The 15137-nt window shown below is 40.6% G+C and overlaps 1 long non-coding RNA gene across 1 annotated transcript; it reads right to left on the bottom strand.

The window, feature by feature from the left end:
* Positions 1–318: 318 nt before the first annotated feature.
* On the bottom strand, positions 319–9887 carry LOC149919874 (uncharacterized). Its single transcript, XR_016463727.1, has 3 exons — positions 9717–9887; positions 1238–1301; positions 319–821 (listed from the first exon to the last, which is right to left on the bottom strand). It is a non-coding gene; the product is annotated as an uncharacterized LOC149919874 (long non-coding RNA).
* Positions 9888–15137: the final 5250 nt, after the last annotated feature.

The following is a 15137-nucleotide window of genomic DNA, read 5'->3' as shown; positions in this document are numbered from 1 at the left end:
TGGAAAGGATGATATCCTTCAAAGCTACAGCTTTGCTCTCCCTGGAGAGCTGTGAACATCCTGCAAGAACTGCTCCAAACTCAGCTGTGAGTCCACTGCTCCACAAGGAGCTGCATAGTGAGTCCTTAGACTCATCACTCAGCAGACTTTTACACACCTTAATTTACAGGAAGGGAAAACTTTGCTGCCTCTCCTGTGTTTGTAGGGCACTCAGGCCAGCAATGCTAAACATGAAGTTCATACTATTATCACATAGCAAAGGAGAAGGTTAAAAATATTTATTTCAGTAGATTCTTTTTTTTTTTTCCTGTGGTTTGTTACTGGAGTGGAACAAATAAATGGTAAAACAAAGCATACGAAGTCATCACACCAGTGTCACAGCAACGTGACTGCCTACAATCTTCTGGTGCCACCACATAAGCCAAAGAGTTTCTGCTTTTGTTTGTTTCGTTCTTCACTATGCAGGCTTCTCTGCTGTCATAAATTCCCCCTCTCATGAACTAGCCTAGCACTCATAGCTCTGTGTCACTTAGGGCTTCAGAAGAATTCACTCTGGTGGCTTCCAGTCCAACTTCAGATCCCAATTCTTGTCCATGCCTTTAGCAGTACTTCTGGCAGCGTTATGCTCAGCATACAGATGGGTGGTGCATCCTACAGCACATCCTCATTCAGGTTTGTGTTGCTGGAACTTCCCAACCCTTTCACAGCCCAGTGATTTGCAAGTGGAAAATGTCACATGAAGTTAGGTTAGCCCCCTGTGTTGATGTTAAAATGTTGATGTTATCGGTATCTGTGCTGTGGTTGTGCCTATGCATGTGCTGCTATAAAAAAAAAAGACGACAATGTATAGAGAAATACAGACACACAAGTTACTAGAGCTATTGTATTCAAGTGGCAAAGTATTTAGGGATGCTTGGCATCACAGAGGTGCTGAGAGGACAGGGGTTAGCACCAAAATGAAGGTAGGAATGCAAAATGGTGCTGGCAGTGCTTCCCCATCTTTTTTCATCACCACTTTTCCTTCTCATCCCCTGCTTGGACAGCCAATAGATGTGTACCTCGCAGCCCTCCTACTCAGCAGCAAAAGGTCCTTGGGCTATTTGCTGAGTCTCCATCATCAGAAATCTGGGTTGCACGTTGTTTCTGCACGGTTTATTGTCAGAGCGAGTTTATGACTCCAGTTATGATAAATACCCTCTAGCTAAAGGAATTTCAAAATGCATCCATGGGGATTTACCGCATGTGCCTTTGAACTGCTTAGACTTCCAGCAAGCCGCCATCAGAGGATGATTTTCCTGAACCTATCAAGTAAAACAAAGTAGGAAAGCCAATTCAAAGTGCAGATTCAATACTTCAGAATTTAGCACTGCTGCTCAACCAGACCTATACACTGCAAGGTTGGTATGGCTGTGGCATGTGTGGATTTCTCCAAGCTAGCATTAATACAGTTAATGAGGGCACAAGCAACAGTGATCTCATTATGCTCATAAGCGATCCTGGCTGAATGCATACTTGGACTACTAGCTTGAAAATCGGTTTTTCACAAAAAAAAAAAAGACATTTTCAACTGGGAGCTTTAGACAAGAAGCCTATATTTCTTTACAGGTTCTAGAAACGTGTTCTTCACTATCTACTCAAACTTGTCTCTTTCCTCCTCACACAGGGCAGTTTTGAGAAAGGAAAAGGACACTATAGATACTCGATCAACACCTCAGATAAAACCCAGCTTCATCTTGACTACACTGTCACTGAGAAAAGGTCATTCTGCTCTGTAAAAAATATCATTTTCTTATTGCTGAAGTGCATTTACCTCGCAGAATTCCTGCGGTCTTCACCAAGCAACCTCTACAACTGTTTTCTTAACAGTCAGAATGCATAGCTATTTCAGACTGAGAAGTCATACTGACTGAAGTGTATCAAGTGTGTTCCTGCCCCTTCTCAGATACCATGGAAATACATTCATTTTCCCTCCCTCAGTACAAAATGTCTGTCTTCTGTCTCACTGCCTGCAGTCCTGCTGCAAGCACCTTGTATTTATGACTCCTTTCAGCTTAAGCACTCAGTTTCAAGGGGAACTACTTGGAAACTGTTTCTATATGCTGTTTTTCTATAGCATAGAAAACTGAATATTAAACTCTCTTTGAGCTCAAGGGAAGCTCTTCTTTAAAATCCCTACTTCATCTTCTAGTGCTTTACGAAAAAACATGCATAGCCCTCATTAGTCTCTTTTCAGTTGTTCCTTATATTTGCCAGGAGGTGGAAACATAGCTACACCAACCCGCAGGAGAAGCGTCATGTTGGTGTATAATTGTACAGCATGCTGCTTGCTCAATTATAGCACTAAAAATATCTGCAGTCTGAATTGGCTCAGTGGAGCCCAAAATGCAGGATCCTACAATGCTCTTCCTGGCACCCCCTGCTTCTCCCTTTCCACCAGCTTGTGAGACATCCATACTGCTTATTACTGCCTCTCAACATCAAGGATGCCCTTTAAGCAGCTGGTTCTGTCAGATGTGACATACATTTATTTCAACAAGAATCCCAAATCAGGCTGCCTTTGATGGATAGGCTCACAAAGCAACAGCAACTGCAGCCCTTCACAGCTGATAAACAACCAGATAGCTGGCAAAGGGATATGGAGATAAATGACCACTTGACTTATTTACTTAGAAGATGTTTGTCTGCTTTTACTTTCAAACATATTACACACATGCTCAAATATGAAAAAGAGGTCAGAAGCGTTCATCAGATAAGCTTTAGTAGCAGAAATAATTCCCAAACATATTGACAGACGCAGATATAATCATATTCCCACTGATACCTGGAAGGAAATTCAAAACTTCAGATGAAACTCCTAACAGAATCACACAGTATAACAGAACCATAGGGGCTGGAAGGAACATCTGGAGATCTCCCAGTCCAATCTCCTGCTAAAGCAGTTTCCTACAGCAGGTCACACAGGAAAGCAACCAGGGGGGTTGTGAATATTTGCAGAGGAGACTATTACCTCTCTGAGCAGCCTGCACTGTCAGTCTCAGTAAGAGAGTTCTTCCTCATGTTTGTTACAGACCTTCCCGTGCACCAGTTTGAGCCCATTATCCCTTGTCCAGTCATCAGGCACCACTGAAAACAGTCTGACTCCATCCACTTGACTGTCTGCTTTAGGTATTTATGAACAGTAATAACATCCCCCATCAGCCTCCTCCTCTCCAAGCAGAACAGTCCCAGGTCTCTCAGCCTTTCCTTGCACAGGAGGTTCTCCAGGCCCCTCATCATCTTTGTGGCCCTCCGCTGGACTCTCTCCAGCAGTTCCCCATCTTTCTTGATCTGGGAAGCCCACAACTGGACACAATACTCCAGATGTAGCCTCCCCAGGGCAGAGGATAGGGGGAGTATCACCCCCCCTTAACCTGCTGGCCACTCTTTGGAATGCACCCTGGGACACCATTGGCCTTCTTGGCCACAAGAGCACTCTGCTGGCTCATGACCAACTTATCATCCACCAGGACTCTCATGTCCTTCTCTGCATAGCTCCTCTCCAGCAAGACAGCCCATAACCTGCATGCAGTTATTCCTGCCTAGGTGTAGGACTCTGCACTTCACCCTGTTGAACCTCATCAGCTTTCTCTCTGCCCAGCTCTGCAATCCGTCCACTGAATGGCAACACAGCCTTCTCAAAAGGCAAAAAGGAAAAGGATAACTGGGCACAACATTGTTAAAAGATTGTAGACAAAAGGAAAATGAGTCAAAGTGCAAAGAAGAAAAACACACACACAAAAAAAATCTATTGGTGTTCAGGAGCAAAATATACTAACAAATTAATAGAATGCATGCCTATCCAAAAAAAGTAACAGATGCAAGACTACATCTCAGAGGTGGTTTTGAAGGATCATCTGGCCAAGAGAGACACTAACACATCTAAATCAATTGCCTGAGCACAGGCTCAATATTGAAGCTGCAAGGCACCTCATGTCACACCAGCACTCATCTACACATTCCCAAAAGGCCATGCCAGCTGCATATGCAGTCCATAACGCAATGATCCTGTGCTAACTCAGTGCACTCTGCCTTCACACAGCCAGGAATCAGATAATGAGACAGGTGGTTTCTTTTCATGTTGGCCTGAACCCAGCTCAACTGCATCTTCTGCAAAATCTCTCAAACCAATACTCCTGCAAGTTAGTTGGAATTGTTTCACTTTCCTGCCTGGCAAGCTGTAGCCTCCTAATTCCTAGGGAATTATTATAATGGGAAAAGGGAGATATTCAAACACAAGGACCATGCCAGAAATCCATCTGGGTGAGACTTGTGATTTATAAAGCAATTCACGATCTTTTTCTTCAGAGAAGATCTACTCGTCTCTGACATACGCAGTCATCCAGGTTATGATGACCACAACACAGATCTCCAATTCAGAATCCACCTTCAGAGCTCAATGAATGTGAGCAGAGGACACCATACCATGCAATCAGTTCACAACTTTGCAAAAATGATTGCACAGGGACACTGGAACAGTATGTTTCAGCCCTCCAGCTTTTCTGCACAGTATTTTTTTCCTCTTTTGTGCAATGAAGCAGGAGGAAAAAAATTGCCTCAATACGAAAAAATAATCCACAGTGGTGACTGTTGTACTTTAAGCCTCGCTTCCCATAAGCACCAGTCCCCCCCAGAGCCTACACATGTTACAAGATATTCAAGGGGCAATAAGACAAAAACGTTTCTGTACACAGACATCTCCGTTTAAGAAAAAGCACAGATCTGTTTTGAATAACATAACTTTACCACCTATGAATTTTGCTATGACTATAAGCCTGCAACAGATGCCTGGAGACAGACTTGTGTCTTCCCCAAGACTAATGCACATTTTCCCACACCACTTTTTCTACCCAATTCCCTTCAGCTCCAGCAAGGGCTCTAGGAGCAGAAATCATGTGGGAAACTATTCACATTAGTTCAGAGAAATCTGCAGCCAATCGGAAACAACCCCAAACATATTTCACATCAGTCTCACATACAGCATGCACAGACCGAGAGGCAGCAGAGCATGAAACTTATTCCACATGTCACGAGTGTGGCAGCAATCAATTTTAGTCTTGCACCCTCAAAGGAGAGGAAGACATAACCTCACTGACACAGTTTTTATTTAGGAAGATTTCACATAAGAGACAGCCACATGATCTCCCAACTCCCTCTGCAAGAAAGCCCATAGACACTCAAAGCTTATTGATTACATTCATCCCAGTGAAATATCACTCCTTTTGGTCCTGCACTGTGTCCGACCACTGCCTGACTGGTTGACTTTCTGAATTTTCAGCAGCAGAAGGAACATGACATTTGCAATGGGGTCTCTGCTCTTTGCCAGGTGTGCAAGTGCTCCATCCCTTTTCCAAACCCAATCTCACTGCATTATTTAGTTGTTTGTTTTTGTTTTTTTTTTTTTTGTATCAGTAGGCCTCCATTTGTGAAGACCGATCCTGTTGATACTTCCTGGTGTTGTTCAGACAGGTTCTCACCTTCTTTCAGGTATTTTTTTGACAAATGTCAAAAAATGATGACAGATGTCCTCTCAGAGTGAGTGGCAGTGCAGTGGCACAGGCTGCTCAGGGAGGTGGTGGATTCACCATCCCTAGAGATATTCAAGAGCTGTGTGGATATGGCACGGAGGGACGTGGTTAGTGGGCATGGTGGGGATGGGTTGACAGTTGGACTGGGTGATCTTAAAGGTCTTTTCCAACCTTAGTGATTCTGTGATTCTAGGGAAGTTAGGACTTAAAGCACAATCTTGTAATTATTTCTGAAGCCTACAGTGAATTAAACAAGTCAACAGATTCTTAAAACTAACATTTGAATTTATACCTTCTCCTCAAGAGAACACCTGCATCATTTTTATTTTAGATAGTGTAAAGAGCCAAGATCCCAGTAAATAGCCTGGGAACACACCTTTAAATTCTTGTTTGCACTCTGAGTAGGAAAAGTAATCAAAATCAAGAAGTTCATTTTTATGTCATTTTTCCCCCCCATACTCACTGTTTACTACCACCTTAGACCAAGACATAGAAGAAAGCCATGACAGGACTTAAGTTGTTCCATATTGTCCAGTACTTGTAATCTGTGTACTTGCGTGACTTAAATCAGCTCTTTTTTTTTTTTTATGCTCTGTTCTTCTTGTTTGTAGTGAAGGGCAGAAAAATTGTGGTCGTGAAAATGACAAACAAATATTTATCTACATTTTCTGCACGGCAGGGAAATTCCCATTCTGGTTACATCTGCAAAAAGTTGACTGTCTCATTGCTGTCTGTGTTATCCTAACTACAAAATCTGTTTTTCATGGGTTCTTATCTTTCCATTCTTTACTGGCTTTATTATGGATCCTTTCAGAAAGGGTCCTCATATAATTTTTGGTGTCAAGCCCTCATTTATGGGTCAACTACCCAGCATCATGAAACTTTATTGGTTTTATCAAGCCAAATTCAATTTCAGTAGCATTTCCTATCTTAGATGAACTAGTAATCTTTGGACACCTAAAACCTTCAGAAACAGATTTAGAGCCAAGGGAAAAACCACAAGTTCAGTTATTCCTTTAACAGCTTTAGAGACAAACAAAAACCTACTTGCTGAATACTTCAGAATGGATAGGCATTTGTTTCAGGGCAAGTGGAATCTCCTCAGATGTCTCAGGGTTAGTAAATCTGACAGATTCACTACAACAGCTAACAATTTCTCATTATAAGTTTGCATGGCAAGCATATATCAGAGCTGGAAAAAATTTAGATGCAAGATGAAAGAATCCATTCTCCTGTGTCCTGATCTATCATATGTATTTCCTGCCTTACAAACCTCCTAAGGAAAGAGAGAAAAAAATAGCTTTCAACCCTTGTGCATGTTTATCTTATACCAAAATTAAAAATCAGAGGTAGATTTTAAATACTGAAATTCTATTTTCACTCTATTTTGTTCAAAAACATTAAAAGACAACATTAAAGAAGCATATGCCCCAAAAACAAACAAACAAAAAAACCATGTCCCAAGGCTTCTTCAGACTTTTCCCTTCATGTATCCCTACATATCTGCATCAATAAAATATTCAAATAAAGTGGATTCCAGGATTTCTCTTAGCAGTGTGCAAACAGTGTTAAAATAGCAAAAGAAAAAGCAGGGTTGACTTAAATCATCTGTTACAGAGGGAGAACAGTACAGTCATGAGGAAAAACATATATGAAAGATATGCAGGTCAGATTAAGCAGATTGATCTGTAACTGGGTAGCACCACATTCAGTTTTTAAAACAGGGACTCCAACAAAGCATTTCAAACCTTTATTTATTTACTTTTCCTAGAAACGAACCCAGATAGCTTTTGCTTTCAGCTCTGTAGATAACATGGGGGGAAAGAATGGTCCTTGTGAAATCTGTCGTCTTTTACTACTTTGGGGTCAGAATTGCATTGGGAGCAGGCATGGCACAGCTATACATCAGTCCTTCTGGATTTCTAATGGTCTTGTTTATAATCTCTGCTAGGTGCTTGTCTTCATCATGATGACATGGCATGACTCAATTTTGGATCTGCTGGTTTACAAATCAGTCAGTACCAAAAAGCACCTTTTCATCCTCCTCCTTTAAGCCCTTGTTTGATAGAAATGTTTTTGTTTATCCGTTTCAACATTATATATCTTAACACACTGTCTTGTATAAATGACAAAGGACTGTCATTACTACTTTCTTCAACGTAGAACAACAAATAACAGTTATATATTCAATTAAAGCATAAAGCTTTATGCTGTGAAGCAGTACAGAACTAGTTTTGATGAGAACACAAAGAGCTTGCAAATTTTACACCTCAAGATGCAAGTATTCTGTAACTGTAAAGAGAATAAGTCCATGTGCTAATTACTGAAAAGATGTGCCTTCTTTTTTTTCCTTTTTCCAAATCAAAATAATACGAAGAATGTCAATTAAATAACATAAAAGCAGGAAACCTTTAGAAGTAACACTCCAGTTACCTACACTGAATAAATACAGAGCTTGACAGTATTACAGCGCATCAACAGGTCAGCATAGCCAATGGATCACAATCCCAAACTAATAGAACAGATTATCACCACTTACAAAGTTAATATGAAGAGGAATTTCTCTAAGTATCGCTCTCGAAGACTTTAAAACAATGACAATACCTTTCAGCTTAGACTCCCTACACAGTGATCCACCTCCAAAAGTACATGGCTAATGAATAGCCCCACTTACTTTTATATTTGTACATGCCTATGTGATTTAAGCATACTTGTTCCTTTCACCTCTCTGTAACTAAACACAATTATGGAAGGTTCTTATTCCATCATCCCCTTCAAAATGACACACTGGTCTTAAAAGAAAGTATGACAGTGAAATCATATAGCAGCAGTTTTAAATCCTAGCATTAACACAATGGAATCTGACTCAGTGAGTGATAAGTTGCTGCTTAGCTTCAGAAATCATTACAGAACTTGTTTAGAAATCTCTTGTGCACAGACAAATGAAAACCAAGAGAGACTAGAACAACATAAGCACACATCCCAAATAAACAAAAGCACAAAATAATAGAGTTTAATCTACTTTTGCTTAACTTCTTAGGATCTTGCCATGGAGTCAAATAATGTGGAACTTACAGCCACACATAAGAGTTTAGTTCAGGTATTTTCTGGCTTCCCCATGACATAAACATTTAAATTCTTCCTTCTGTGGATGCTCTGCCCAAGAAGACAGATTAATTTCAGCTATATCTGAGGATATGAACTTTTCTTTTTCAGTCTTCAGTTCTTGAGAAGGTTCTACTTGCTTCAGCTCAGAGTCCAGCTCAATATTTCACAATCAGTCATGTAGGCTCAGATACTGTCAGGCCACTCAGAATGATCTTCAGGACGGGCAATTAGCCGAGGTGCAGGTGAGTGTTTCCTAAGAAGTCTGTCATTTTATAGCTGAAATCAAGGACATAAGTTCTGCTGTCCCCAGAACCATGGGTGACCATTCTTACAAGCAAATTAACATTATTTCTATGTAGGTATGTCTTTTAAGGAAATGTATTCTGTCCTTAACATTTAGGTAAAGTTTTCTGGTAGGATTTGTTCCTTGTCTGGAGGGGATTTTAAGCAAATAAACATCACCTCACAATCAACTCTACTAGCTTTTATACCATATAGAAATATTTTAGCATGAAAATTATTTATTTCTCAAATGAAAGTAATGTAGGATTCAGATCGTGTCTAGGTTTATATTCCTCACAAAGCTTACCATGTTTTCTAAAGTTATTGAGGGAAGGGGCCGCATTCTACTGGGAGGTTCAGTTTGGCTCAGAGGAGACCTTGTATCTCTCTGCAATTGCCTGAACGGAGGCTGTGGTGAGGTGGGGGTCGGCCTCTTCTCCCGAGTAACAGCGATGAAAGGGAATGACCTCAGATTGTGCCAGGGGAGGCTCAGGTTGAATATTATTGAACATTTCTTCCCAGAAAGAGCAGTGAGGTACTGTAACAAGGTGCTCAGGGAGGTGGTGGAGCCACCGTCCCTGGATGTTTTTAAGAATCATGTGGATGTGGCACTGAGGGACATAGTAGGCGTATGGTGGTATATAATCAATGAAAATTATATAAAGGAATATTATATAATCAAATAATATTAAGATGCTATAATAATGAAATAAGCAAGAGAGTTAGGCACAGCGAGACAAAGAGAATAAATAGGAGGCTTACCCATGTCATGGGCTCGCTCAGGAAACTCCAGTGGAGCGGATCTTCCCAAGAGAGAGAGATCCTTCCCCACTGGTAGTCAGCTCTTAAATGGGTCTAGGAGAGGTGGAGCCAGGCTCCACCCCTTCCTGCAGCACAGGTGAATTGCTTTCACCTGTGCTCCCAGGGCTGACTCATTGCTCGCCTCAAGTGATCAATCAGAGGTTCAGGCCGTGACTCAGCAGTTCCCATACAGGTGGGGATGGGTTGACAGTTGGACTGGGTGATCTTAGTGCTCTTTTCCAACTTTAATGATTCTGTGATTCTATATAAACCACACTAGATCAGAGGGCATTAAACTGTCCCAGCACAAAAGCAAGCATGAAGTGACCAAGAAGATAGAATCTTCTACAGGAAGTTTGTATTTTTCTTTGCATTCATAGAATCATAGAATCACCATGGTTGGAGAAGACCTCTAAGATCATCCAGTCCAACCATCCACCTACCACCACTGTTTCTGCCTAAAACATGTCCCTCAGTACAACATTTAAACGTTTCTCAAGCACCTTCAGAGATGGTGACTTCACCACCTCCTTGAGCAGGCCATTCCAGTGCCTCACCACTCACTTGGAGAATTTTTTCTTAATGTCCAATCTGACTCTCCCCTGGTACAACTTGAGGCCATTCCCTGTAGTCCTATCACTAGTTACACAGAAGAAAAGGCCAACACCCAACACCACAGCATCCCTTCAGGTACTTGTAGAGAACAACGAGGTGTCATCTGCAAACTTACTGAGGGTGCAGTCAATGCCCTCATCCAAGTCATCAAAAAAGATACTGAACAAGACAGGCCTCTGTACTGACCCCTGGGGGGTACCACTCATGACCAGTCGCCAGTTGGATTCAACTCCATTCACAACCATTCAGTCATCACATTATGATCACTGATAGCAAAGAGGGGTGAGTGAATGCTGCTCCAGTTTAAACCCTTCTTGAAGAAAGGGTGGATGCACTCAGTAGGAAAGCTGAAGTTAAGTCCTTGCATGCAAAAAAGAGTCAAAATGATTCTCTTAATTTCAGTGAAGCAACATCATTTATATTTGCTGAGATCAATGCATACCACCCCTCCACATGCCACTGCAGTCTCAGCTTACAGCAACAAAATGTATCTTCAATGAAAAAAGTAAAATAAAATACTCAATAATTTAAGTATATGACAGAAATTAAGAATATTTCCTGAATGAATTACAGACTTTGAGGGCTGGTGACTGTACTGGGACAGCAGGAAAAGGAATAAGAGATCGAAAGAGAAAGATTCACATTTGTTGCTGTCAGAGTCTTAGGTGTAGATACTTCCTGTCCGACAGAATTGTATTTTTGGAGGAAGAAGGTACAGATTCATAGAATCACAGAGTGGCTTGGGTTGGAAGTGACCTTAACATCATCTTTTTCCAGCCCCCTACTGTGGGTAGTGTTGCCAGCCACTGGATCAGGTTGATGTTTCTGTGTGGTTACATAAGCATCTCTTCTTCATGCGCCTTGTAGAAAACAGTGAAGTAGATAAACTTATTATTTATAAATTTCAAATGAAAAGGAATACAAGCTACCACCAACATCAGAAATCCATCTCCAGAGAGTGACAAACACATGCAACCAAGATTTAAACAACTTCCGTTCTTTAGATCAGAGGGGAAGGGAAAAGAAAAAGAACACCGCAGTTTTATCAGGGTGCCTATCCTAGGAAACAGAAAGATGCATGTGCAGAATGGAAAAAGTTGAACTAGATTGGTAGAACTACATAAGAAATAATGTCTTGGCAAATGATGTAGCTAAGAAAAATCAGAACTGAGGAATAACTTGTCAAAAAAAATACCCAACATACAGAACTAGAAAGAAAATCCTTCCCACATACTATGAATGTGACAGGGAAGAAAAAATTGCTAAAGGCATTGTCCTTTGAACAGCATTAATTGAATCAACTTCAGTTGTTTTTATTTGAACAGTCCTGCAGATGGCCTGATTTTTGTGCATGCATGTAAATACATACATGCACACATCCATTTACTGTAGATGCATGCCTCCACCAAAAAGCCTACTCAACTTACACAGTTCCTCATTTTTAAGAGCACTTGTCTTAACAAAAATTTCTGTTTTAACGTTGATTTCAGACTGACAAAGCAGCAAAAGAAGCTGCACAAGTGCACTTCCTAATTTTTTTTTATGTTCTTAGGCAGAAAAGAAATTGCAGAAGACATTTCAAAATACAAAACACGGAGAACAACACCAGGGGGAAGAGGAGTGCCACTGTACCTCCTCACAGGCAGGTCTCGTGGGTAACAGAATTCCTTTTTTTGCTGTAAATGCAGACATAGCCATTGATTTATTTATCAGTTTGGGAAGAGAGAAGCCCAAAACATTAGGAAGCTTATTCTCCCCTTCCTCTCCCAACACCAGCATGATAGCAGTGTAATTCCTGTTTGCTTCCCCTTTTTTTCCTTGCCACTTTTTCATTTATCAGTAGGATGTGGTCACCAGAAAAGAAGGATTTAATTACCACATAGCTATCTGCATGACGATTAATGAATATTCATTTGGTGGATCAAATGGACTTTGCCTCATGATTACTGAGGACTTCATGAACGAAATATTCCTATCATCAAGTCACATGGTGTTTTATATAACACTTGCCCAATCAGAGTGGAAGAACATCATTGTAAAAGCAAGGAACAAAGGGATGAGGGCTGTACTGATTCTGAATAGCTTAGATATGAGAACAAATACAAAACATCTTTCTATTACCCTGTGAAGGAGACCTTAGAACATTCCGAGGTTCTGATTCACTGGCTCTGTTAGACTTATCTGTGGAAAGACAGACTTAGCTGAAGAGGCCACTGCTCTCTTGCACAGGAAAAAACTTCTTCATGTGCCATACCTCTGGGTGAAATAGCACAGCCTTTCACCATCACAGTTCACAGCCTTGCATATTAACATAAACTGGAAGAAATACTGCTTCTTCTTAATATATTGTGTTGTGGTGGCTTAGATCTGGCATCTCATTTTCCTCAAACTCAGCTACAAGTGCAAAATATTCTGCAGAAAGCAGGGGACAACTTCACAAATAGAGGATATAAGAGCCCTTATTCTCCCAGCGTGCTACGTTTGAAAATTAAATTTGTATTAACTAGTTTCTGTCTGTAGAACCAAGAGAAGAATGGCCCTGCACAGAGACGAGTGAGATTGTGTTTAGCAAGTGTACAGTAAGCAGTATAAGTAAGCAACCATTATTCAGAACTGTGTCATTAGATGGATTTTTAAGAGGTGCATGTGCACCCAGAAGGAGGGTTCTGCTCTGATTGGTATAGTCAGCATCATCAGGATAAGAAAGAGGAAATATTTTCACAGCAAAATATCCACATAAACATTTTGTCAACAGAGCAGTGCTGGCAGTGATGTGTTTTATTTGATAACAATCTTATTTTCAGAACAAAACATATGAACCATACTGTTGTAAAAAACATTACCTTTTTAGTCAAAAGTTTTGCAACTTCATGCTTGTGTTATAAACTTCAAAGGTGTATTTCACCAAGCTATCGTTCATTACTAGCTGTGTTTTCTATTCCTCTCATCCAATGGAATGGTCATGGATGCTCTTTCTTTACCATCTCCTAATACAATACTTGTGTCAGCCACAATTCTAAAATAGTAATAAAATAAAAGATGTACCAAAACATTTTAAGTGGTCCAGAGACTAGACACGTTATTTTTTTTTTTTCAACTCAAACATGTACCTATAGAAAACTCCTACACATTAAAAGCAATTACATACAGGCCATGATCATTGCACCAATTATTTGACTGTCGGACTGCCCCTCTGCTGCCGTCTGTCACACAGGAACAAAAAGTGATGGAATATTGGTGTGAAGGTTCAGCTTCTACTTCTATACCAACATCTTCCTCTGACCTTGTGGACCAACATAATAACATGGGAGGCATTACTTTCAGAGCAGCCCTCTTATGCTCTGGAACAATACCACTCCACCAGGGTTGGTTTTCTCTGTTCCATAGTCTGACTTCACTGTAAGACCCTGGAACATGCCAAATGTACCCCCTCTTTCAGGCTACTAGAATATGTGCAGCACAGCTTTCATCTTATTTCAGATGCTAAGTAGGAAAACTACCACAGCCTTTATTGTCACCATTGCCCATTTGCCAGCAGAGGACACATTCACTCTTCTTTGAAATTAGGCAGCTCTTTCATCTGTTACAAAGAATGTATGGATATGGATATTGTGGATACAGGATACCTTCTGTAATTGCTGTGTTGTCAAATCAAATCCTCTGAAAGCCATCAGAGAATCAAAATAAGGCGCCTCATACAGATAATACCAAAACAGCCATAGGGACGGTGCCATTATTCCAGTTGGCCTGCCAGGAGCACTATAAAGTCATAAGTTTTTGCTTTGGGGATTTTCTTTGAGGGGAAGAGGCTAGGACTCTTCAAATCCTATGAACTTGAAGTCAGAAACTGTAGCAAGCATCAAAATTAAAAACACAGGTGCTTCTCTCCATTTACCAAGAGGCTAAGGAAACCAAATACAAAATAAAAATTACTACAAAATGCTTATTTCTGATATAAATCTAAAATATATCTGATAAATAGATAGATCATAGAATCACCAAAGTTGGAAAAGATCTCCAAGATCATCCAAGTCCAACTGCCCACTTATCGCCAATATTTCCCCCTAACCCATGTCCTTTAGTACAGCATCTAACATTTCTTGAACACCTCTAGGGATGGTGACTTCACCATCTCCCTGGACAGCCTGTTCCAGTGCCTCACCACTCTTTCAGAGAATAAATTTTTCCTAATATATCAACCTGAACCTCCCCTGGCACAACTTGAGACCTTTGGTAACAGAACTTCTAGGGAACTGTTTTATCAGGGGTTTGGACAAAACGATCTCCAGAGCTCCCTTCCAACTCCTATGATTCTGTGATTCAGATTGAATATCAGAAAGGTCTTGTAAAAAGAATAGTTGAAAGTATTTTGTAAATGTTATCCCCAGTGGGGATAGGAATGAAAGTCCTTATATAGGTCCTTATATTACCTCAGCAGGGCTACAGATGAGGAGGAACAAACCTTAGAGAAAACACCCCCCAAAGTTTAGTCCCTGAGCTAACAGTGCCATACCACTTAAGTCACTGCAGCCAACTCCTGCAATGTTAACTGTTCTGCAAATTCAGAGTTTTGCCCAGACTTCCATAAACTTTGAAATGTTAAAAAATAAGATTAAAAAAAAAAAAATTAAGATAAGTTCCTCATTTCTGTAACTGTATGAATATGCTTGAGAATGCACTTCCAAAAACCTCAAGAGGCTTAAGAAGAGGCTCAAGAAGATGGCCTCAAGCTGAGGGTATATTGCAAGCCACCTTTATTCTGTTCCA

Source organism: Phasianus colchicus, chromosome 1 (genome assembly GCF_987193195.1).
Source record: "Phasianus colchicus chromosome 1, bPhaCol1.hap1.1, whole genome shotgun sequence".
Lineage (NCBI taxonomy): Eukaryota > Metazoa > Chordata > Aves > Galliformes > Phasianidae > Phasianus > Phasianus colchicus.
This window is presented reverse-complemented; position numbering and strand designations above follow the sequence as displayed.